This window comes from Mus pahari, chromosome 6 (assembly GCF_900095145.1).
Source record: "Mus pahari chromosome 6, PAHARI_EIJ_v1.1, whole genome shotgun sequence".
NCBI classification, from domain to species: Eukaryota; Metazoa; Chordata; class Mammalia; order Rodentia; family Muridae; genus Mus; species Mus pahari.
Window position 1 is genome coordinate 10,978,472 of NC_034595.1, and position 22,795 is coordinate 11,001,266.

General features: G+C 45.7%; 1 protein-coding gene across 1 annotated transcript in view; it reads right to left on the reverse strand.

Moving 5' to 3' along the window:
* Nucleotides 1–22,795, reverse strand: part of Epb41l4b (erythrocyte membrane protein band 4.1 like 4B) — a 151,908-nt gene that overhangs the window by 48,820 nt on the left and 80,293 nt on the right.

Sequence of the window (22,795 nt, forward strand, 5' to 3'; positions counted from 1 at the left end):
CTGGAACTCACTTTGTAGACCAGGCTGGCCTCGAACTCAGAAATCCGCCTGCCTCTGCCTCCCGAGTGCTGGGATTAAAGGCGTGCGCCACTACGCCCGGCTAAACAGAAGCTTCTTGTGACCATCTTTCCCAGACATAAAGTAGGTATATCCTTGATAAAGCATGGGGTGAGAGAAGATGAGCAGAAGCTAGTTGTGGGTGGAGTGAGAAATACTCTCTAATGGTATCATTTGAGCACCTAGATTCAGCTATACCTGAAGGTGAAACTATGGCTAAATCTTTCAATAAGGTTCACAAAGTGCATTGATTTGTTGATTGATTGGTTGATCGATTAGTTGAGGTAGTTGGCTTTCTTTCATTTATAAGTCACACTGTCTAAACCAGTACTCATTTATTGTTTTTCTATGGGAGAGGGTGGGCGGCTGTGGAATTTAAGATGCATGGGTAGTAGGAGCCCTGAGCAGCAGGGGACCGACCATGGAAAGGGTTTGAGCTGGACCTGGGATGGATGTTCCTGATAGTGTAAGCATGGCTTGGGGACACTGGGGAAGGAGGTGGAAATGGGTCTGGTTAGCAGAGGCAGGGAAGAGTCCAGAGACAAAGGTGTGCTTGCCACTACTGGTGCAGGAGTCACCCTGGCTGCTTTGTGGAGACTCAAGGGTACTCCTCTAGGATATGCACCCAGAGCAGTGGTTCTCAACCTGTGGGTCACAACCCTCTCACAGGGGTCTCCCAAAACCACCAGAAAACAGATATTTACATTACAATTTATAACAGCAGCAAAATTACAGATATAAAGTAGCAACGAAAATGATTTTACTGTGGGTGGTCACCACAACATGAGGAACTGTATTAATGGATGACAGCATTAGGAAGGTTGAGAACCACTGACCTGGAAGAAGTGGAAGATGGCATGATTTTGACCTCTGGAGATCTCCACTCTTCCCTCTTCCCCTTAGAAATAGTACATGCTACCCACTTTCCTATTGGGGGCATTGAAAAAGCACACTAAGTTGGAGCTGAAAGCTCTCTTTCCTGGGCCCAGCCACAGCCCTGCAGGGGACCCTTGACCACTGCTTTACAGAACATGTGGGGCAGCAATTTCTGGACTTTTCCAAAGCTAAGAAGGTGTGTGGCTAGATTTGTACATCTGCAGATTGCAATATGACATTCTTCCCCATCCTTCAAATGTACTGAAGATATTTGCCCTTTAGGGGTACAGTGGGGCCCTCAGAAGAGCAGATGTCCTTTTGTGGGGGCTAGCAATGGCTTCCCAGTCTGTTGCTGGCTTTCCTCTGCCCTGATCCTCACCACTTCTGGCCTGCTCAGAGTCTGACTGGCGTTAAGATTGTCCAGTCATGAGGGGCCAATCAGTGAGGAGGTGAGAGAGACAGAGAGGAGAGAGCCACTGGCTGGATGCAAAAAGAGATCATGGAGACACGGAGGGGCAAGGAAATGGCAGGCAAATGGTACATCATCCGTGAAAGAAGGGAGACGGGGAAGGAGGGAGGGAGGGAGGCTCTGCTGAGCTTCCAATGTTCACAGTGAGTATGGGAATGAGCACCCGCGGGGAAACATGGCCAAGAGCAGGGAGCTGGCATTCCATCAGGCCTGGAAGAGGAGCTGGAGAGCTTTGAGGAACAGTTCCTGAAAGATGGCAGACAGACACCACATCAGATGCCAGGTACATCTTCACCCTCTGCCCAGAGTGTGAGAAGAATTCTGAGGTTGGGCCCCACTCAGGGAGAAAGTGATGTGATTGGCTGAGTAATGCCTGCCACAGGCTTGACAGGCCATAGTGGTATCACAAACTTGTCTCTACATGTGCACAGGGTGTACTATTTTACTTAAAAACAAAAAACAAACCCAACTAACCAAACAAACAAATAAAAAAAAAAACAAAAACACAGCATGAAGAATGAAACAGTAAAAACAAACAAACAAACCAAACCCTACCAAACCAAAAAGCCCCATCTACATGCCACAAATGAGAAGTCACATAATAACATGTCAAATAAAATATGCCTTTGTGGTCTCTCTTACAGTTATCTAAGGGGTGGGAGTGGGTTAAGATAAATGGGAAGAGAATGGACAAAGGTGACGGAAACTACCTGGGCTAGAGCAAGAAATCTGGTGCAGCTGAGGGTCCCAGAAAGAATAACTGTTCCTATTGTGGGGCAATTCCCTCTGATATTAAGACTCAGAAAGAAAACAACGCACAAGTCTCAGCAAGTTCCTGAAACACAACAGGCTCACAAGGTTCCTCTCTCCCCAAGCTTACATAAGCAGCAGGGGCTGCTTAAGAGGAAATGTTCCAGCCTGCTGAGCTACCTGTAAGTGATTCAGAGTCCCTAGAGTTCCAGCTTTTGTGTGAGTTATCACCCTGGCTAAGGTGGACTTTCAGTGATGCCTTTGAGTCATCTGAGCTTCCAAAGTAACTCCAATGAATCCATTGGTTTACCAAGTTGGACTTTGGTGGTGTTTGTTACTTTGGTCGGTTGTTGGACCTCTATCTGGGTAAGTACACCTTTGTTCACATCTCTACAGGAACAGTGTCACAGTGGAATGAATTGGGAACATTCTCTGCTCACACACAGGGACCATCCTGAAGATGCAAACATGGAGTTTTGTTGGTTATGGATCTGCCTAGGAGATTTCTCAAGGCCTCATGCTCATGGGTCATCCTTGCAGGATCTTGGAAGCAACATTAACACAGACTTTGAGGTAAATGGTATCCACAAGGCTGTGCATCTGCCCATTAACCTCAGCAAAGTCAGACTCACAGTGTACAGACTCAAAAACATGCAGCAACATTCTTGCCTTAGGGACATTGGCTAAGGGTCAGGATAGTAGCCCAGCTCCTTGCTCACTAGAGACTGAGGTTCATGGGGTGTTTGCGACTCTGTAAAATCATAGTATTTCTAGAATCTACCACCAGAATTGTTACCAGGACAGGGCAAGGAAAGGGGGAAGCTGGACTCAGGGCTTTCTCTTGCAAAGGCCAAGTGAAGGTGCTTTTGAGAGGCTAATCACAACCTTTGCAGTGTAGGGAAGTACTCGGGCCCTGGGGATCTATGCTGGGATAAGAAATCACAGAATCTTATAATGGAGCCCTCAATACCCTCTGGTTCTATAGGTTTAAACTCAGGATGAATGTTAAGGTCACTAGGAAAACACTTATATTCTACTGGAGGGAATGTAAGATGGTTCATTCAGTTTGAAAAAAACAAACAAACAAACAAAAAAAAAACAGCCTGGTGGATCCTCAAAGAATTAAAGATATCATTGCATGGTCCAGCAATTTACACCAAGATAAGTATCCCAGGGAAAGGAAAGATCCATAAAAAACTTATACCTGAATACACATTCAGTATTATTCAGTTCATCCATTAACAGACAGTCAAAATGTGGTATATCAATACAGTGGGAAATCAAAGGCTACACATGTGATTCCTCTTATAGGACATGTGTAGACCAGACAAGTAGGGGAAAGCTTAGGAGTTATTTAGGAGTTTAGGAAGGGTAGGAGGAATCAGGATTGAAAGTCTATTGTTACTGAATTTCTTGGGGAGGAATGCAACGTTCCTAAAAATAGCAAAAACCAAGACCAAACAACGTCATGCATATAACCAACTGTATATTTTGCTGAACTGTGCACTATGTGAGACAGAGCCCAGTAAAGCTGGAGATCTTTGGAAATATGGATGTTAGCTCTCCTCTAGACATGGTCACCTATCTCTAAATCCTGCAGCTGGCCTGGGAACTACCACCTTTCTCCAACCTCCAGCCAGCTCACTTTGCATATGGGCTCACCATGGGAGGGGAGGGGAGCAGGTCACACAGCAGGAGACCAGCAGCTGAGTCCGGGACACAATCCAGGCCTCCCACCTTTCTACTCGGTGCCCCAAGGGCTGCCCATCTGCTGTGTCTTACCATCTGCTCAGCTTCTATTTAAGGCAGCATGGAGTACTCATCAGGAAAATCCGAGTCCTCCTCAGAAGCCTCGGGCTGAGACACCCTCATGCTCTTTACCATCCAGTAAGCTCAGCAGGAACAGAACCCGCCATATGTATTTGTGTCCCAGCTGTGCTGGAAGAAGGGCTGGTTCATGGGAGGCCAGAGAAAGCCTCAGTCCACTCAATCAATAGTCCAGGACCAGCTCTGTTGTCTGGCACTGGACCAGGCACGACAGTCAGCAGGGGAAGAACTTCAGTCTAGCCTGAGATATTGTTAGAGGAGACCTCCTGGGGTAGACATGCTTGAAGTAAGGAAGTGCTGACAGTTATGGAAGAGTGGATGGGGGGCCAGGGGAACACTGGACATTGTAAGAGAAGGGTTCTCCAACTTCTAAGGACTAGAGCTGATAGGGTATACTAGGCTTTGGGTGTGGAGGTCTTGCATAGCTTTCGTTAGTGCTTAAGAGTTGGTGTCCTGCTGTTTCTCTTCCTGTTTCCCATTTGGATGACAAACCCATGGGGATTGATGGGAAATTGACTTTTTTTTTTTTTTTTTTTCTGAAATGAAGAACTGCTTCAACCTCCTGAAAGGAGCAGTCTGTACCTGTTCAGGAAGCTGAGGTGCCCCTTGCTCCACTGGCCACTGTGCTGAGTAATCGCAGGCTCCATGCCTACTTTCCCCAACCCACTCCAAGGAATTCAGTGCACTTCTTGGCCCCTAACCTGGCTCGCCTCCTTGTGCCCCACAGATGTTTCAGCATCTGCCATGAGTGTTCTGTAGCCCAACCCGCTACCCTGGATTCCTGTGGTGCTATCACCCTTCATCCTGTCTCCCTTGGTTCTGGGGTGGTAAGCAGTTTCCAATTACTCTCACCTTGGGGCTGCTTCAGTGATACTTCAGGTCCAGTTCTTTTGTCCTTTGTATAATGAGCCTTGTATGAAATTCCCTCTGTAGGAAATGCCTAGATTAGTTTCCATTTTCCTGATTGTTCTTGCCAGGCACAAGGTTAACCTGCCCGGCATCAATACTCCAGCTTTTCCTCTCCACAGCACTGAACTGGTCTGTTTCTTTGTTACTTTACGTTGTTACTTTGTTACATTATGTTGTTGTTACTTTGTTATCTAGCATTGCTGACAACTCGTTATGTTACATTGTTGTCACTTTGTTACTTTATATTGCTACTCTGTTCCGTTAAGTTGTTGTTACTTTGTTACATTACATTGTTGTTACTTTGTTGCTTTTCTTTCAGCATCACCACACAGTAGCCTAAATCTGATTTCCTTTCTCACAAGGTTCTGTTTCTAACAAGTCAAATATGTCCTGACTACTCCCTTTAGCTTAAGATTTCAATTTCTTTCTCTTCGTTCTGTAAGCTTCTGCAGTTAGTCTCTTCCAGTTGAAAAGGCAGGAAAAACAAACAAGAATGTGGGTAGCTTCTGTGCTTTGCATACATGTACTTCTTTAGAGTTCAAGCTTACTACAGAAGCCTCCCATTGGCCTTCCAGTTTGGAGCATTAAACGTTGTGCTTCAGGAGACCATATGCATAAGGCACATCCTCCTCTCTGCTCATTAAGATGGTTTAAAATGTTTGTTGGTCAGAGTTTTGTTTCATTTCTTTTCATTACAGTATAGGACTAATGTTATTAACCATAGTCCCAGGTATTTCTCAGTTTTATCACAATTTAAAATAATATTAGTTATTACATCTCCTAATATCCTATACTTCCTCCCCTCCCCCTCCTGCTTCTATGTGTGTATGTGTGTGTATATGTGTGTGTATGTGTGTGTGTAGGTATGTGTGTATGTGTAGGTATAGGTGTGCATGTCTGTACATGTTGTATGTGTGATGCATGCACACAATAGTACAGGTGCCAGCAGCTGTGCATACACATGTGCTCAGACTTGGGCTCTCCTCCATCACTCTCCACCTACAGGGTCTCTCACTGAGGTGGGACTCTGCTCGCTGTTTCAGCTAGGCTGCTGGCCAGCAAGCTCTAGGGTCCTCCAGTCTCTGCCATTTCAAATGCTGGGGCTACAGGCTCGTGAAGCCATGCTCTCTTACATTTGAACTCCAGTCTTCATGCTTGCAAAGGAAGTTCACTTACCTACTGTCATCTCCCCAGGCCCCTACCCGTCTCTGTCTCTCTCTTTACACACACACACACACACACACACACACACACACACACACTTACTGAATTCAGAATCCTTCTGCTTCTGGCTTCTTATTAGCTGCAATTCACTTGGGTTTTATGATACTCAGATGAATTGTGTTCTTTCTAGTATTCCATATTTTGTTTTCTTAGCTTATTGCATTGGTCGATAGTATATATCAGGAGGATGCAGAAGGCCTTCTGTTGCCCTTCTCTTGGTTCCGGAGTTTACGGGTAAATTAATGTTTCAACATTAAATGCTGTTGCTGCAAAACCTAACACATCAGGCTAGACTCTGACAGCCCTCCCTTTCAGTTTGTTACTAAATCCCTTGAGCAGTGACTTCCCCCTGGCCTGAGATCTGTGCTTTTCCTCCAACAGGCACTTCTCCCATTGCTAGGCACTTTAAAAAGATGGAGTTTGAATTTCCCACTGCATCACCATCCAGTTTCTCACTAGCTTTGGGAATCGATTTTCCAAGAAGCCGCACAACAGTGTGCGGTTCTCCTGGCATCTCTCCATGGTGGCTCTGGCATGCTGGGTGCTGACTAAGCAGTGACAAAGGCTGACTTTCCCAGTGTTCTGGGGGCATCTATTATTTTTAGCTTGAAGGTTCAAATCGATCCTAATGCAGCCAACTATTTCCTGATCATTTTCTCTTTAGCTTGCATGTCTACCCCTCCCAGCCCATTCTACCTTCTGCAGTTAGCGCATTCTAACCGGAAGAGAGGAAATGCAGATGTCAGATGGCTCTGTCCTTTTCCTCCTGCAGGCCACCCTCAAGAATGGCTGGGAAAACCTTCATCTCTTTGCTCTAAAGTAACTGGCCATAAAGTCCCTTACCAGTCTGATGATGGGGCTTACTCTAGGAAGATGAGGGAGGAGGATCATCACTGCTGGCCTGGTCTGTAGTGCAAGCTCCAGGCTGGCCATAGGTATGCAGTGAGAGTTAGTTTTAAAACAAAACAAATCAAAACCACCACCAAATAAATAATAAATAAATAAATAAATAAATAAATAAATAAATAAATTCTGTGTCCTTTTGTTTGAAGCCATGACCCACTTTCTTCCTCGTTTAAATCCTGTCTTAACTGAGTTTCTTGGAGAGGCCACTGACACACTCCCCTTTCAGGTTGCCTGTGCTACATTCACAGCCTCCGTGAACAGTATTCCTTTTTAGGCTATTCTTTTCTTTGACATTTCTTTGGGAATACATAGAAAACACAGAGGACTAAACCCTCATCCCCTCTACTTTCCTATGCTAATCATTCCAAGACCTTGTCCCACATTCTAACCCTGTCTCCCCAGCTGAAAGAATTAACAGCAATCCCTGTGGCATTTCTTTCACTTTCCCAACACCTTCTCTTCAAGCAAGCAGGCCCAGAAGTCAGAATGATGCTCAGCTTTTAATAGATGAGTGGCTGGGTAGCTAAGAAGTCTCCCACAAAAGTGTTGTGCCAGCCTGACAGCTCTCTTAGACACACACACAGAGCATATTCCAATCATGCCCCGCCCCCACAGCACATCTGATCTGGGTTACACAGCTCATGTACACGCCACCTGTATTCACAGCCATGCCTTCATTGGCAATGACGCTGCATGTACAAGCAGTGCCCACACCAGTGGTTCTCAACCTGTGGGTCACAACCGTCTTGGGAGTCCAACAACCTTTTTACAGTGACTGTATATTAGATATTTAGGATTCATAATAGTAGCAAAATTGTGGTTACAAAGTAGCAACAATAATAATTTTATGGTTGGGGGTCAGAACAACATGAGGAATGTACTAAAGGGTGGCAGCCTTAGGAAGGCTGAGAACCACTGCTCTACATAGCACTCAAGCTGCAACAATTTTCTCTGCCCTTTCTGGAGAAGCCTGGCTGGGACAAATTGGTTCCTGTTTTAGTTCTGAGCTACTGTGGGGACGCTGCAAATTCCACCTCAGAACTAACCTGGCCAGGCATGCAGATGGAAATCTCAGGAGGGCTGCCAATGGATGACGCTCAGAAGGGCTGCAAGGGAGTGGTACCATTTCTCCTTCTAATCCCTGGGCTACATGGACAGGACTCCAGCGGCCTCCAACAGCCTCATCTACCATCCAGAGTTTGTATTATAAATATGTCATTTTCTACAGGTGCCATGGAACAGATGCCAGGAAATGCCATTTCTATCCATGTTCAGATTTCTCACTTAGAACTGTGCCTCACCCAAGCATGGTGTTCTATGGGTCAGATGTCAGCCAGAAGTCCATCTCCTCACAAAAACTAAGGTATTTATTACGCTCTTTAAATGTGAAGGGATCCCTCTAGTTGACATTTTTGAATGCCCAACACTGTACCATCTGCCAACTTATTGACTCTCCAGCAGCCACTTAAAGACTATCGATCTTTATTTCCTAGATATGGAAGCAGAAACAGAAAGAGCATGTAACTCTGCTGGAGTCACACAGCTACAGAATGCCAGAGCCAGGGTTTGAACAGAGACAACTTGACTCTTTAGGGATAAGTAGCACTGCCTTGCCCTGTGGAGGACAGGAGAGGCCTATGGGTAACAAAGGAAAGTGGGCTTGTACCCCGCTGTGTGTTTGCTGTGTGTTGTGGAATTCTTATTACCCATCAGGGTCTCAGACACATCCCTCTCTGGGTGTTTATTAAGCATTTTCAACTGCGGTGGAAATCCTGGACTCATGCATTCACTGTGTGTCCACCTGACATAGCAGAAGGGACACATGACCATCTTGGTTCCACGGTACCTGTTACTTATTTCAGTTTTCATTTAGCACAGGGTTACAAGTTCTTACTGAATTCAGGGAAAACATACTCTTTGGCTATGATAGAACATACATTTGTAACATTGTATTTCTCACATAATTGGTTTGAAGAGAAAACTGTATCAAAGTCTTGGAGACAGACACATTACAAAGGTTAGGGGTGTTCATTAGGGTAATTTCCTGCAGAAACTTAGTTTCATTTGTAAAAGAAAAAAAGACTAGAGAGAAAGATCACTGTGTGTGTGTGTGTGTGTGTGTGTGTGTGTACACTTACTGTGCACAAAACCCTGGGTTCTATTTCTGGCACCTCTCTCCTACCTGACACATTTAATCTTTTAAAGATGTGTATATGTGTATGTGTGTGTCTGTCTATCCGTCTGTCTGCTTGTCTATGTGTATGTGTGCAGGTGTCTGCTGAGCCTAGAAGAGTGTTTGATCCCCTTGGAACAGGAGTTGCAGGTGTTTGTGAACCACCATTACGAATTTTGGGAACTGAATTTAAGACCTCTTCAAGACCAGCCAGGTCTCTATCACTCCATTCTAGTCATAATGGCTTTTTTTTTTTGAGACAAGATCTCACTCTGTAAAACAGGCTGGCCCTAACTCATAGAGATCCACTTGCCCGTCTTCCAAATTCTGAGATTAAAGGGGTGAGCCAACCCCGTCCTTGTTACATTTTAAAATGTGGTTTAGATTCCTTTATATAGGCCCCTTACGGGTAGAGGGGAATTTCCCCAAATTAAAATTCTTTCAAGAAAATTTCCAAATAATCAACTTTCCAAATTAAGTCTATTAGCATGAGTGATGTGTGACTTCATATTCAATAGGGGGCTCTTGATTCAATTAGTGTCTTAGCAGCCTGGAGTCAAATGTCATTTCCAACAAAGCAGTATGTGGGAGAGCATAGATGGCTAGTAAATGCTTGTCTAATGAACTTGTTCCAATGCATTAGATTTTAATTTTCTTAGGTAAATTTCAAGTATTTACTCGTAAAGGTCTCATTTTGCTTATGAGTTCCCTAGTTGCTTATAACTACATTAACTTACTTTTGCAAATTGTAGAGTAAAATACGGCTCCACTTGGGAACAGCCTAGAAGATTCCATGACCCTATATCATCCAACATAGGACAGACACATTCACCTTGTAATTGATGAAATCGATTATTACAAGTGATTTCAATGAATGGCTTAAGCATTTGATACCTGACATTTTTCTTTCAGAAGATGCATTTTGTCCCGGTGTTATCCTTCCTAATGTGTGTCTTCCTGAGTGCCCGTATGTGCATGTGTGTGTGTGTTTGCATATGTATGTGCACTTGCACAAGTACACATGAGCCGCTGAGGTGATACCGAGCTGTAAGGAAGGGCTGCTTATGATTCCGTGGGGGAGATCTCAAGGTTTTAGCAGTTTCAGATCCATTCCAGTGAATGACCATTTCGTGAATTCCCTTTTGCTCAGGGGCCCATGACTGAGAGCTGGCTCAACCTTTTTTGTCCTTAAAACAAATGCTACATCAGAGTTGCTCTGCATATGGCATTACTTCTAAAGCATATGTAGTGGTGTGAAAGAAAATGGTCCCCATATGCCCATAGAGAGTGGTACTATTAGGAGGTGTGGCCTTGTTAGAGCAGGTGTGTTCCTAGGGAGTGGCTTTGAGGTCTCAGAAGCTCAAGTCTGTCCAGTGTGTGACTTTTACCTCCTGCTGTCTGCTGGTCCAGATGTAGAACTCTCAGTTCCTCCTCCAGCACCATGTCTGCCTGCATGCCGCCATGCTTTCAACCATGATGATAATGGACTTAACCTCTGAATCTGTAAACCAGCCCCAATTAGATGTTTCTCTTTATAAGAGTTTCCTTGGCCAGCCAGGCATGGCAGAGGCAGGTGGATTTCTGAGTTCGAGGCCAGCCTGTTCTATAAATCGAGTTCCAGGACAGCCAGAACTATACAGAGAAACCCTGTTTCAAAAAACCAAAAAACCAACCAACCAAACAATCAAAAAAAGAGTTGCCTTGGTCATGGTGTCTCTTTACAGGAATGAAACCCTAACTAAGACAGCATTCAAGAGTATTTTTCCTTCTTGGTTTCTTTAGTCTTTTCTCTACTTTCAATTTTGTATCCCACTGTCTCTGCTCTTTGCTTTAGGTGAAATTTTCCTTCTGGAGGCAGGCAGCAGGAACACACTTCTGCCAACTGCTGCTTTAAGAATCCCCATTACAGAGCAGCCCGCCCTCAAGGGGCTGTACAAGTAATCCCTGTCTGGGCAGCTAGAGTCTAAATAAATAAAATAATAATAATAATAATAATAATAATAATAATAAAATGCTCTAAACAGCCCATCCCTTACCATCCCTGCTACCCTGAGACACAGGAGAATGGGGTCATGAGCTGGGAAGAATATTTTTCCAATTCTCAGACACCATCCAGTTAGTTCACCGGATGGATGAAATTAAAACATGGTTCATTCCAAATAAAATTCGGGTTAGATGGATAAAATATACAATGAGTGGAGGGCAGGCTTTCGATACTGTCATTATCAGACATACCACCGTGAGCCAGAACCAGAGCTGAAACCTGCATATATGTTTCTGAGAGGACATAAAGGAACAGGACTCTGTCTTGGTTTTCATGAGCACATGCAAATCTCAAGTAAGCCTCTGTCCCTTTCCCAGATCCCATAGGCTCTTTAGCAGTGTCTATATGAAGCATCCTTAGCCTTTGAGGCCAGGCACTGGCTGGGTTTCAGGGCTTTTGGCTTAATTGCTTTTATTACAGGCACAATGTTCATCATTCAGCCCAGGACGGAGGCTGGCTGGGTCATTAACACAGCAACTCTTGCTGATGAGGTCTTAGCCACCAAAAAGGATGTTCAAGCCATCCCTTCAGGCAGGGAGTGATTAGGTGGGTTTCTGTAGGGTGTGACTCTAATTATTCTAACCCCTTTTAGTGGGTTGCCTAGACAACTATTGTGATGTTTTTAAAAGCTGGAGTCTTCTCTCCATTAAAACCACTCACAGCCTTGGGATGCACCTGTAATTTTGGACCAGATCTATCAGAAATACAATCATAACTACAAGGAGGTCCTTCCTTGGTCAAACGCACAGGTAGGTCACCACATCTGAGTGCGTAGTAGTCGGAGTGGAAAGCTCTCAACAGCAACCTTAGCAGGAAAGGAAGCACAGACACTAGAAATCAATTCCCTAATCTCAGCTATTTTTGTCTTGTCTGTGTTCCCCCCCCCCCTTCAGCTCTCCAGGGCGACAGCATGCTGATGGTCATCTGAACGTCTGGAAATCAATGTCAAGAAAGTTCTAGTAACGATCAACAACCCCCTGCTTTCTTTTTCTCATTATCAAAATGCTAAGAGGGCATGCTTAAACGTTAACCAAGCACCCTAAACTGGTGTTATGTGTGCATACTTGTGTGCATGTGCATGCATGTCTGCAAATGCGTATGTGTGCATGTGCTAACTGGCCGACAAACCTCAGGGACCTGCTTGTTCCCACCTCCCCATTACAAGCATGTTCCACCATGCTTGCCTCTTTTATAGGAGACTGGGAATCCAAACTCAGGTCTTTATGCGTGCCTGGCAAGCACTTTACAACTGATCTTGATTAAAGAGCATGAAAGAAGAATAGGTGATTCAGAGGACCGCAGAAAATCAAGTTCATAAGTTCAAGGCCAGCCTAAGCTTAGGGAGTCTGAGGCCATCATTGTCTAAACCTCAAAATAAATAAAAAACAAAATAAACAGTGAGCCGGGCACAAACTTGCTCACTGAGAAGCAAAGGACAGAGACATTCTGGCTTTTATACACTGGACTAACAAAAATGGTTAAAAGCTAGCAACAGCTCCGTGAGCATGCTTCCCTCTGTCATGTGTAGAAGGTACAAACACATGACATCTTTTTATGGGGAAGAGCATCATAAACGTGCTCAAATTATAATGCATACACCTTTTGGCTCAGCAAGTCTACTCCCCGGGGCTTTATTCTATAGAATTCATTTGTTCAAGTGCACAAACAGAATGCCTAGCATACAATTATCGTCGACAGTTGATGCAGCTTGTACGTCTATCAGTTTTGACTGCTTAAAGCAAACACATGTGCTTCCTCCTATGTAAGACTGGCTTGAGATTGACAAGAAATGCAGCTCAGAACTAGAAAGCTGAGCAATAAAAAGAAGTCACTCAGACAGAGGCTTAAAAATGTTCTCTCTGTGTGTCTTTGTGCTATGCATGAATATAACATGGCACCGTGTGGTGGTTAGAGAACAACCTTGGGTATCAGTCTACACTGTCCGCCTTGAGAAGGGGTCTCCTTGGATTCTGTGGCATATGAAAGGTTACTTAGCCAGCAAGCAGCTGGGGATTCTCCCATCTCTGCCTCCCACCTTGACATAGGAGTACACAGATCATACATGTATGCTCCTGTATTTGCCTTTCCATGACTCTGGTGATCAAAACTGAAGTCCTCATAATTATGTGGCAAGCACTTTATCCACTGAACCATTCGCCTTAGTCAACAGAGTTTTTACCATTGTGCACCGACTGTTTTTTTAAAAAACAAACAAACAAAACAAAAAACAAAAAACAAAAAAACAAAAATCCAGCACATTGGTTCCCTTAATTACAAAGTTTGTGTGTGTGCATGCCCACGTGATGTGTGTCTGTGTGTGCAGTTGTGTGTACATGTGTGTGAAAGCCAGAGGTCAATGTTGGGTGTCTTTCTCAGTTGCTCTCCACCTTATTTTTGAGTCTTTCACTGAGCCTGGAGCTCACTGCTCCTGAAATCCTTCACCTTCCAATCCCCAGCACGGGGTTGCAGACAGGTCCCGAGAGCTCTGCTTTTACATGGGTACATAGGCTCCTAACACAGTTCGCCATGTTTGCATGACAGGCACTTTACCAACTGTACTGGCTAGCTTTGTGTCAACTTGACACAGCTGGAGTTATCACAGAGAAAGGAGCTTTAGTTGGGGAAATGCCTCCATGAGATCCAGCTGTAGGGCATTTTCTCAATTAGTGATCAAGGGGGAGGGCCCCTTATAGGTGGGACCATCTCTGGGCTGGTAGTCTTGGATTCTATAAGAAAGCAGGCTGAGCAAGCCAGGGGAGGCAAGCCAGTAAAGAACATTCCTCCATGGCCTCTGTATCAGCTCCTGCTTCCTGACCTGCTTGAGCTCCATTCCTGATTTCCTTGGTGATGAACAGCAGTATGGAAGTGTGAGAAAAATAAACCCTTTCCTTCCCCAACTTGCTTCTTGGTCATGATGTTTTGTCCAGGAATAGAAACCCTGACTAAGACACCAACAGAGCCATCTTCTCAGCTCCCTATGGCTCGCTGTTCAATATACTAACAGGGCAAAACTTTCCCTGCTTTGTCTGAGCTAAAACCCCCGAACTAGATAACTCGGGGACTACACAGACACTTTAAACTCTCCAAACTTTCAAGACCTACCGGAGCGGTGGAATGCGTTCTGAGCCCTCACCTACTCTTTACCCCGTGTCAGCTTTGCCATTTACAACAGCATTGTTGGCAAACACTGTGCCTGGCCGTTACCCCCCAGGACCACAGACAGAAATACCATTTCTATTTCTCCTTTTATCCTTCCTCAAAAGATCCCCATGGTTATTTCTGCTCTTACCCTGGCTGTTTCAAAGAGAGGTGTCTTTCTGCACCGTGAACCGTCTTTCATTTTATCTTTCCTCTAGAACCAGGCATCCCTCTATTGCTAAACTTAGAACACACAGCTTCCCCCTTTGGCCCGGGAGACACGCCATTTCTTTTGTTCTTTTTTCTGTTCACATGGACTGCCAAGGTGTTACTGTTCAAAACCTACTGAAAATTGCAAGCAGATAGCCTTAGACACTGTGCAGGACACCTTGATGAGATATTACTTGTGTGTATTGTGTATGTGGGCAAAGATGTCAGAGGTGTTATGAATGTATGCTTGCAAGTGTGTGTTGAGGCCAGAGGTAAAGGACAGAAGTCATCTATCATTTTTTAACCTTGTTTTTGGAGACAGGGATTCTCACTGAACTTGGGTTTACCAGATTAGCTGGCTGACTGTCCGATGAGTCCCAGAGATCTATCTCTGCTCTGCCCTGCCCCGACCCCAGGGATGTTATAGATCTGCACCAAGTCCAGCTTTTTACATGCAAGGTGTGTTCTCTTGGTCCACTGCCCTGTGCCATTTGAGCTCACTAACAAGCTGGCTTTGGGAAGAGAGTTGCCCCCTCCCATCCTAGACCTGAGCGCGTTTGTCTTAAAGCGTCCTCTGAGGCGCCTGTCCAGCAATGGGCGGCGCCTCCCTTGACTCTCTAACAAGGAGGAAGAGAACAGTTAAAAAAAAAAAAAGTCCCAAGAGTCAAAACATGGTGTCCTTGAGACAAGCTAGAAGACAAATTACGTCCAAAAGATGTTACTATTCTTGGTCCCATGATACAAAAGATGCCTACAGTGGGGAAAGAGAAGCCGGGAGTTTCGCAGTAGGGAGTTCACGGAGATAAAGCTCCATCAGTAGCCCAGCGGGCTTAATCTCCCTAAGCATCCAGGTGATGATGCTTCCTGGGTCTGGAGGTGACACTTGCCAGGGACTGTCTTTCCTGGGACCTCTAGCTGGCTGCCTTCGTGGCTTCTCCAGTTGGTTTGTATTAGGGATTAGCAAGCCCTTGGTGTGAGGATGTTATTATTCTGCTGTTTTATGTTCTCTTTCTTGGAAGCCTCCCTGGAGACTATTGCGCTCTTGTCAGTTGCTTGCTTGTCAGTTTCTGCTAGATGGTTTTAGCCTCAGCGTTCATATTTGTCCCTCTATTTGCTGTTTCTACCTACTGGCCACTTGTTATTTATTCTTTTACTTTGGAGTGCTCCGTGCTCAATAAACTCACTCATTTGAAATGCAAAGAATGGCTATCATAGACCACCCTCCAGGCCATGAACATGGGGGGTGGGGGTGAGTGCCAGCAACCCAAACGCAGGTTGTCAAGCTCACGCAACAGGCACTTTACTGACTGAGCCATCTGTCCAGACCTAATTTGAGTCCCTTAGCAAAAGATTGTTACATTTCTTTTCTGAATGAGGAAAATGAGACAAATTGGAAAATTGGCAAAGGTCACATGGCTGGTGACAACGCTGAGGTTCAAAGCACATGACTCCAAAGTTCCCACATTTTGCCTTACCAGAGACCTATAAGCCTATTTCCCCAGGACAACCAGAATGTCATACTGTGGGCCTGTCATACTGAGTCTGTCTTTCACTGGCTTGAAATGTCCTGTCATTAAGCTTCTATAATCTTGCACCTGTTTCCAAGAATGGGCTTTCATTCTGAGACAGGTCCTTAGATAGGATGTGTTCACCCTGTCTAGTGGTTGGATGTCACTAATACCCAGTCTCTGGAGAAGGGCAGAACAATGACCAAGAAATGGTCTGACAAACTAAGGGGTGGTAGTGATGGTGAAATCAAAGCTACACCATTAGCACCCAAATTCTTCTGCTCCCCTATTTAGGAATCAGCAACACATACTAGGGAGATTTAGGTACTTTTTGCAGTGTTAAGGATTCAACCCAGAGCCTTGGCCACACTAGACAAGTCTCTACTACTGATACATACCCCAGGAATTAATCCACTTACTCTTTAGCATTACATCCACTTAAATTTTATATATAATTTCCCCCTTGCCACCAATGTAAGTTAAAACTGAACCATCAAACCAAGCAATGGCATTAACCAAGCTTCCACCCCGGCTCATTCCCCCCTCCCCACCCGCTCACTCCCACACCTTGTGGTGATGGTTAAAATTTAAGTCCTAAGCTTGGTATAGTGGGTCATGCTTTTAATTCCAGCACTCAGGAGGCAGAGGCAGGTGTATCTCTGTGAGTTTGAGGCCAGCCTGGTATAGAGTTCCAGGACAGGTGGTACACAGATGTAGAGAAATTCTATCTTTAAATTAAAAAAAAAAAAAAAAGAAAAGAAAAAGAAAAAAAAGAAAGAAAGAAACTCTTACCAGCAACTATTTAAATAGAGCCCAGCATCTTAAAAGAAGCTTGTTTTTGTTAAACACGTTTTAATACTATGTATGTGTGGGTGCCCATGGGGCCCAGAGGTGTTAGAGGCAGTTGTGGGTTGCTCAAGGTGGGTGCTGGGAACCAAATCTGGGTCCTCTGAAAAAGCAGCAAGAATTCTTACCCAGTAAGCCATCTCTGTAGGACCAAAGCTCAACGTTTCCGAATAAATTGTCTGAGCTATCATTTGGTTCCTAATTGGGAGAGAAGTAGGCCTATTTGCAGAATTATTGATTTCTTCTTGCCTAGGCTCAGCTGAGTGCCAGTTTCGGGTTTGTTTGCCTTTTAGACACCCCAGGGGCTCCTTAAAATGGGCCAGTTTTCCTTAACAACAGCTGGCTTTTCTCTGTCTGACCCCCACCCCGGACCCCCTGGCCTGTGTTGAGTCAGTGCCTCCTGATGGGAGATGCAGAAGCCAGTCATCCTGGGCCAATCTGTGGTATTTACCCGAGCACTTGGGAAACTTGGCCAGTCAGGGAATTGACTTAGAGCTTGGTTTGAGAACTATTGATCTAAAAAAGATCAATATGGCTGCCCAGAGAGTTCTTTGATGAACTCAGATTTTAAAGAACTAGGTAAGAGCTGCAAAAGTCAAGGGCACTGAACGGGCTGGCCCTGTCATCTGTCCTGTTCCAAGATGGACCCAGGAGGCTGGAGTCACTGACCTGGAAGGACGGTGGATGGTTTTAACAGGCAAGGGAATCAGAAGGGACTGCTCCCCCACCCCCCCACATCCCCACCCCCCAGCCCTGTCCTCACTCCACCTTTGCTGCTACAGAGAAGTATCTCCTGAGGGGAACACTGGAGGAATGAAGCACACAAGACAGTTCTGAATGCAGGATGGAACCACCCGGCAGACTGTCAAGACTGTGTAACAACCATGAGCTACATCAGCTCACTGTTAGATGCTCTGAGGGCCCATAGAGCCATGAACGCTTGTTAAGCTTGTGACGTTCAGAACCAGAATAAGTTCATTAGTTGTGGGAATGCAAGTCTGATGTTGTTTGCAGCTGATGCTTAAAAAAAGCCAAACCAAAACAAAAAACAAAAACGTAAGAATTGCTGGGAAGATGTGGGGCATCTCCCGCAAGGATGCTCCACTATAAATAATACTGCATCCCTGCCACTTTGAAAATGGACAATGAGTTGAGGGAAGTAGCTGTAGATAGGATACTGGACCAGAGTGGGATGAGGTGTGGAGAGGGTCACTAGACAACTAGGGGGTACGCGGTGGAGGTTCTCATGTAGATGGAGGTCATGATGGTTATAGATGGTTCCAGTGGTTCTGGTTATAGATGGAGTCCTTAGCCCCCGGTGGGTGTAGGCAGTTACTAGCCCATGGCTGACAGGGATGGTGTGGAGATGGAGAGAGTTATCACAGATAATAGGGATGACTGTGGGTGCCACTAGGTTGTTGGCTAGAAAGGCAGTTCTAGTCAGCTGCTAGACCTCAATGGAGCGAACTGCACTATAGTCTAATAGTCTCACTGAGCAGTGGATCAACACAGTGAGGACAGCCATGAGGCACAAGAGCCCAGAGGCTGGCACTTACCTGTGGTACGACACGTAGGTACTGCTTCCCTGAACTCCATCAGTAACAACATGCCATCACCCACCCTTCAGTGTGGCCAGGAAGAGAAAGCAACACGCACAGAGCGTGAAATTGTCCACTAAGCCCTCTGTATGCCTGTAGATCACTATCCACCTAATGGGGTTACCGATGTCCATTGGTCGGACCACTGCCTTGCTCACCATGACACCAATGCTTCAAGTGAGACATGATGGATAGCGTACACAGGATGAAGCTGGATCCGTGAATACATGGTGGCCCATGTCCTACTCAAAATGTAATGCTCCAGACTGAATGTGGTACATCAGAACCCCCCAGGCCAGACTGGAGATGACCTATCATTGCCTGCTACCTGGTTAGAAATTCCCTTTGAAATGAATCCATTCTCTAAGCAGACAGCCATTGAGCACCTGCTATCTGCCAGGCACCGGGAACAATGGCAAAGCTTGTACTAAGGAGTCTAAGGCTCCAAGATGAGATGAACAAAAGAGGCTGTTTCAATACAAAGTTGTGAGTACAATGTTCCCATGTCTGGGGGTGGAAGGGGAGGCAGTAGTAGAACACAGAACACAGAAATTAACCCAATTTGCAGAGGTGAGGGCTGTCAAGAGAGTCCCCGGAGAAGATGACGTCTGAGCGGAGGCTTAGAGGCTAAGCAGGATCCGGGAGTGACAGGATTCTAGGTGGAAGGAACAGCATTTGCAGGGTGACAGTCATGAGGTGTGATGCAAGCGGTTTGCTATTACTGTTCCAACAGGTGGGTGAGGAGTCGGGACGGACTAGAGCAAAGAGATGAGGCGAAGTGCCCAGCCCAGCCTGGAATGACACTTCAGATGTGGCTGCAGAGAGACAGGAGCAAGCTCCGCAAGGGTTGTGGAGGTCAGAGAGCAAGAGAAGACATTTCCTGCAAGACGGTGTTGGGAGGAATCATGAAGGAAGCCAAGTTAAGTAGAGCTATGGACTGCCTGGATATGGTAGCAAGGCAGAGCCAGAGCTGTGGCTGATATTCACATACACTCTCGCCCTTAGCAAGAAGGAACGTGAGAAGGAAGGAAAATTGTTCATTCCAGGAGTGGTGATCAAAGAGGAATTTGACTTTTTTTTGACATGTGGAGTTTGAACTGTGCATGGAATATCCACACTGAAGTGTCAGGGCAGAAACTTGTACAAAGAGTCCGAGCTGTTTTCAGAGTCAACAGCCTTATACAATCTGACAGAATGAGGCGAGTCTAGGAGACTTGTTAGTGAGGAATGTAGGGAGCAGAGAAGGGACCCCTGAGCAACACCCATCCCCAACAGGAACAGAAAAACAAGGCCACGCGAACAGTCACCATGCAGTAGATAAAGGTCATCAAGATGAAGAACAGAAAGCGTCCACATCACAGCCAGAATGTCCCATGTCAGCAGGTAACTAAATCCACTCATCAGCAGTTTAAGCAGAAGGCTTTGATCGAGGGCACGGGATCATCTTTAAGAAGCCACAGGCAGAGCCAAGAAGAGGTAAGCAACCATGAGAACATGTACCCTTCACCACAGGACTGTTATCAGGGACACTCAGATATCTCTCTGCTCGGCCTACACATGGAGACAGGTACTGCAGCCTCGTCCAGGAGCGCCTCAGGGGAGTCAGCCCAGTCACTGTACATATAGGAGCCTCGGTGAAGGATGGTTTGTCCCAGCCACACAACAGAAGGTTCACCTTCGGACACCCTGAGTCAACTGTACCGTGAGTGAGATCAAAGGGAGGCTCCTGTGCAGAAGAACCAATGAAATGAAGATGGAGTCCAAAAAACAAAAAAGCAACCCCCACCCCCCACCCCCAAAAAAAAACCAGAGGTAGGAATAATCTTTATTACTTGGAGACACAGTGTAAAAAATGTTAGCAGTAAGATGAAGAGACCCAGAACACGTTTATTCAGATGCAGTACATACANGGGGGATGGGAACACCTGCTGAAATGGAACACGCCTGTGAACACGCATCTTGTGNGGAGTTTATAGGAAGGTGGTCTACTCCTCTGTGTAAGGGGGCAGAGGGTTGATTCCCTCTTCCTCAACAGACTTTCATAGAACAAAAAGGCCAGATTTTAGCAAGAGAAGATGTCATTAACTCATGCCCAAGGGCTTAAAAGGAGCCAAATTATAATCACATATATCAGAGTGACACAGGAATAACTGATTACACAGAAACACANACAGAAGAGCATCCTGGGACTGCCGATGAAGACGTAACGAGGTCCGAGGCGCTACCTGAATCGGGGTAAATAAATACTTTGGTACAAGTTCCACCCTAAAAGACAACATGTTGCTCTGGGGTCCTACAGAAGGAGGGGGGCCATATGCATCCCTCTGTGCAACACAGTGCTTTGGCACGACCTGCAGAAACCTGGCAGGCTCTCCTGTGCGCCCCCACTTCATCTCTGCTGCCCGCTGCTGGTCGGAGGAGTTAAGACTAGGATGGAATCCAGCCTCTACTCTGATCACACAGGCTAGATGGAATCCAGCCTCTACTCTGATCACACAGGCTAGCAGCACCAGTCACTGAGGCATTACAAATCATCCTTGTGTTTGAGAAGCAAATGCTAGTGAAACATGCTATGCAGCTGGTGATCAGCACTGAGGCTCAATTCCACATGGGCTAACCCACTTACAGATGGAAAACTCCAAGCCTCCCTGTATNGATGAATACCTAATGAGTTTTGTAATCTTTATTGAGCTTCTGCTACAGAAGGGGTATTACAGTTGTCCTTATGGGGAGNTAGTCTGGATGCATGCTCTCACCCCAAATGAGAAGTGAAATCTTAATAGNTCACAGAATAGAAAGGACCTTGGAGATCACTTAGCCCAGCCNGTTCTTTTCAGTGAGGAAATGAAACCAAAGAAAGGGGAATGACCTAGCTAAGGTCACACGGCAAGGGAGGCTGGTGCCTGTCGATTTCCACTCCTACAACAGTCCTCTGTGCTAAGCTTTCCCCAAGCTTTGGTCTTGTTGGTTTGCTTTATGTGGCCCCACTGGTTAAATGACAAAACTATCAGGTACACAGCATGATGGTTGAGACTCTGACTTCAGTTTTAAAATCAGCATATGAAAACGATTCCTGAGCCTTTAGCTACCTTCATTATTGAGAATGCAGTCCACAGTAAATCATGGCTATCTGTTATCTTCAAATGTTTACACGGACACTAAAAGCACTAATGACACTTGTACAAAAACATTCANGTGATGCCAGGACGCTTCTCATGGAATGCAAAGGCACCATGGTGGTGACCGGAGGAGGCTTCAGTCTCTCAAAGTGCGGTCATGAGTTTGTCTCGGTACGTGACACTGTACGTGCCTCCTAAGTTCCTCTGGTTCTGGTCCTGGACATAGTCAAAGTGGCTGCCATCTCCACTGGCTGAGGCTTTCCAGTGTGGCCTGTCATCCTGAAAACATGGCTTGTTTTGTTTGCAGATGGAATGGTTACTGGGAGAATGGAAGACAATTCAGAAATGAGCGAGGTCAAGCATGCATACACAAACAGGGGTTGGGGTGAGGGGGGGGAGCGTGAGTGGGGTGCCTGACACAGAAGTAGCCTGGTGACTTCAGAAGGTTAAAAACCCCCTCTGTGATCATCTACCAACTTTGAAGCTGATAAAAGCTGTTTCTGGCAACGCCATGCTTTTGCAAGGAGTGTCTGGTGGCCAGGGCAATCTAGGGAAAGCCAGATGAGGGGAAGCCCCCTTAAACCTGACGTGCATGGTTAGGGTTTTGGATAGCATCTGCCACAAGTGTGGACCAATCAACTCTCCTCAGGATGCAGCTCCAGAGAGCTCTGTAACACAGAGAGTGCAGGGTGCCACCTGGGTTCCACTAGCATGGGGCTGAGTCGTGGTTCTTAGTGGACGATTAATCCTGACATCAGCCTGGCCTTCAGGGAATCGGTGAGGGATTGCCACAGAGAGAGAATACTCAACAGAACAGGCAATACTGGGTATGAAATCTGGTTAGACCAATGGTAACAAGATGACACCTCCTCTAAGCCTCGTGACTACCGGTCATGTCTGAAAAACAAACTACCTTCGTCTGAGCCACACAAAGATTTAGAATTATCATCCCACTAACATAATCTGCCCCAAACCGCTACATGAATATCAATGTGTTAATACTGGAAGACCGCCCCACTGTGTCACATGATCCCCGATAAGCTTTTGCCGCATTTGATTCTACTCCTTGCTCCTTCTCTGTGCTTCCTCGGAAGCAAAGGCTCACGGCTCCCCCTCGGCGAGGCCTGAAGTCACCAACCAT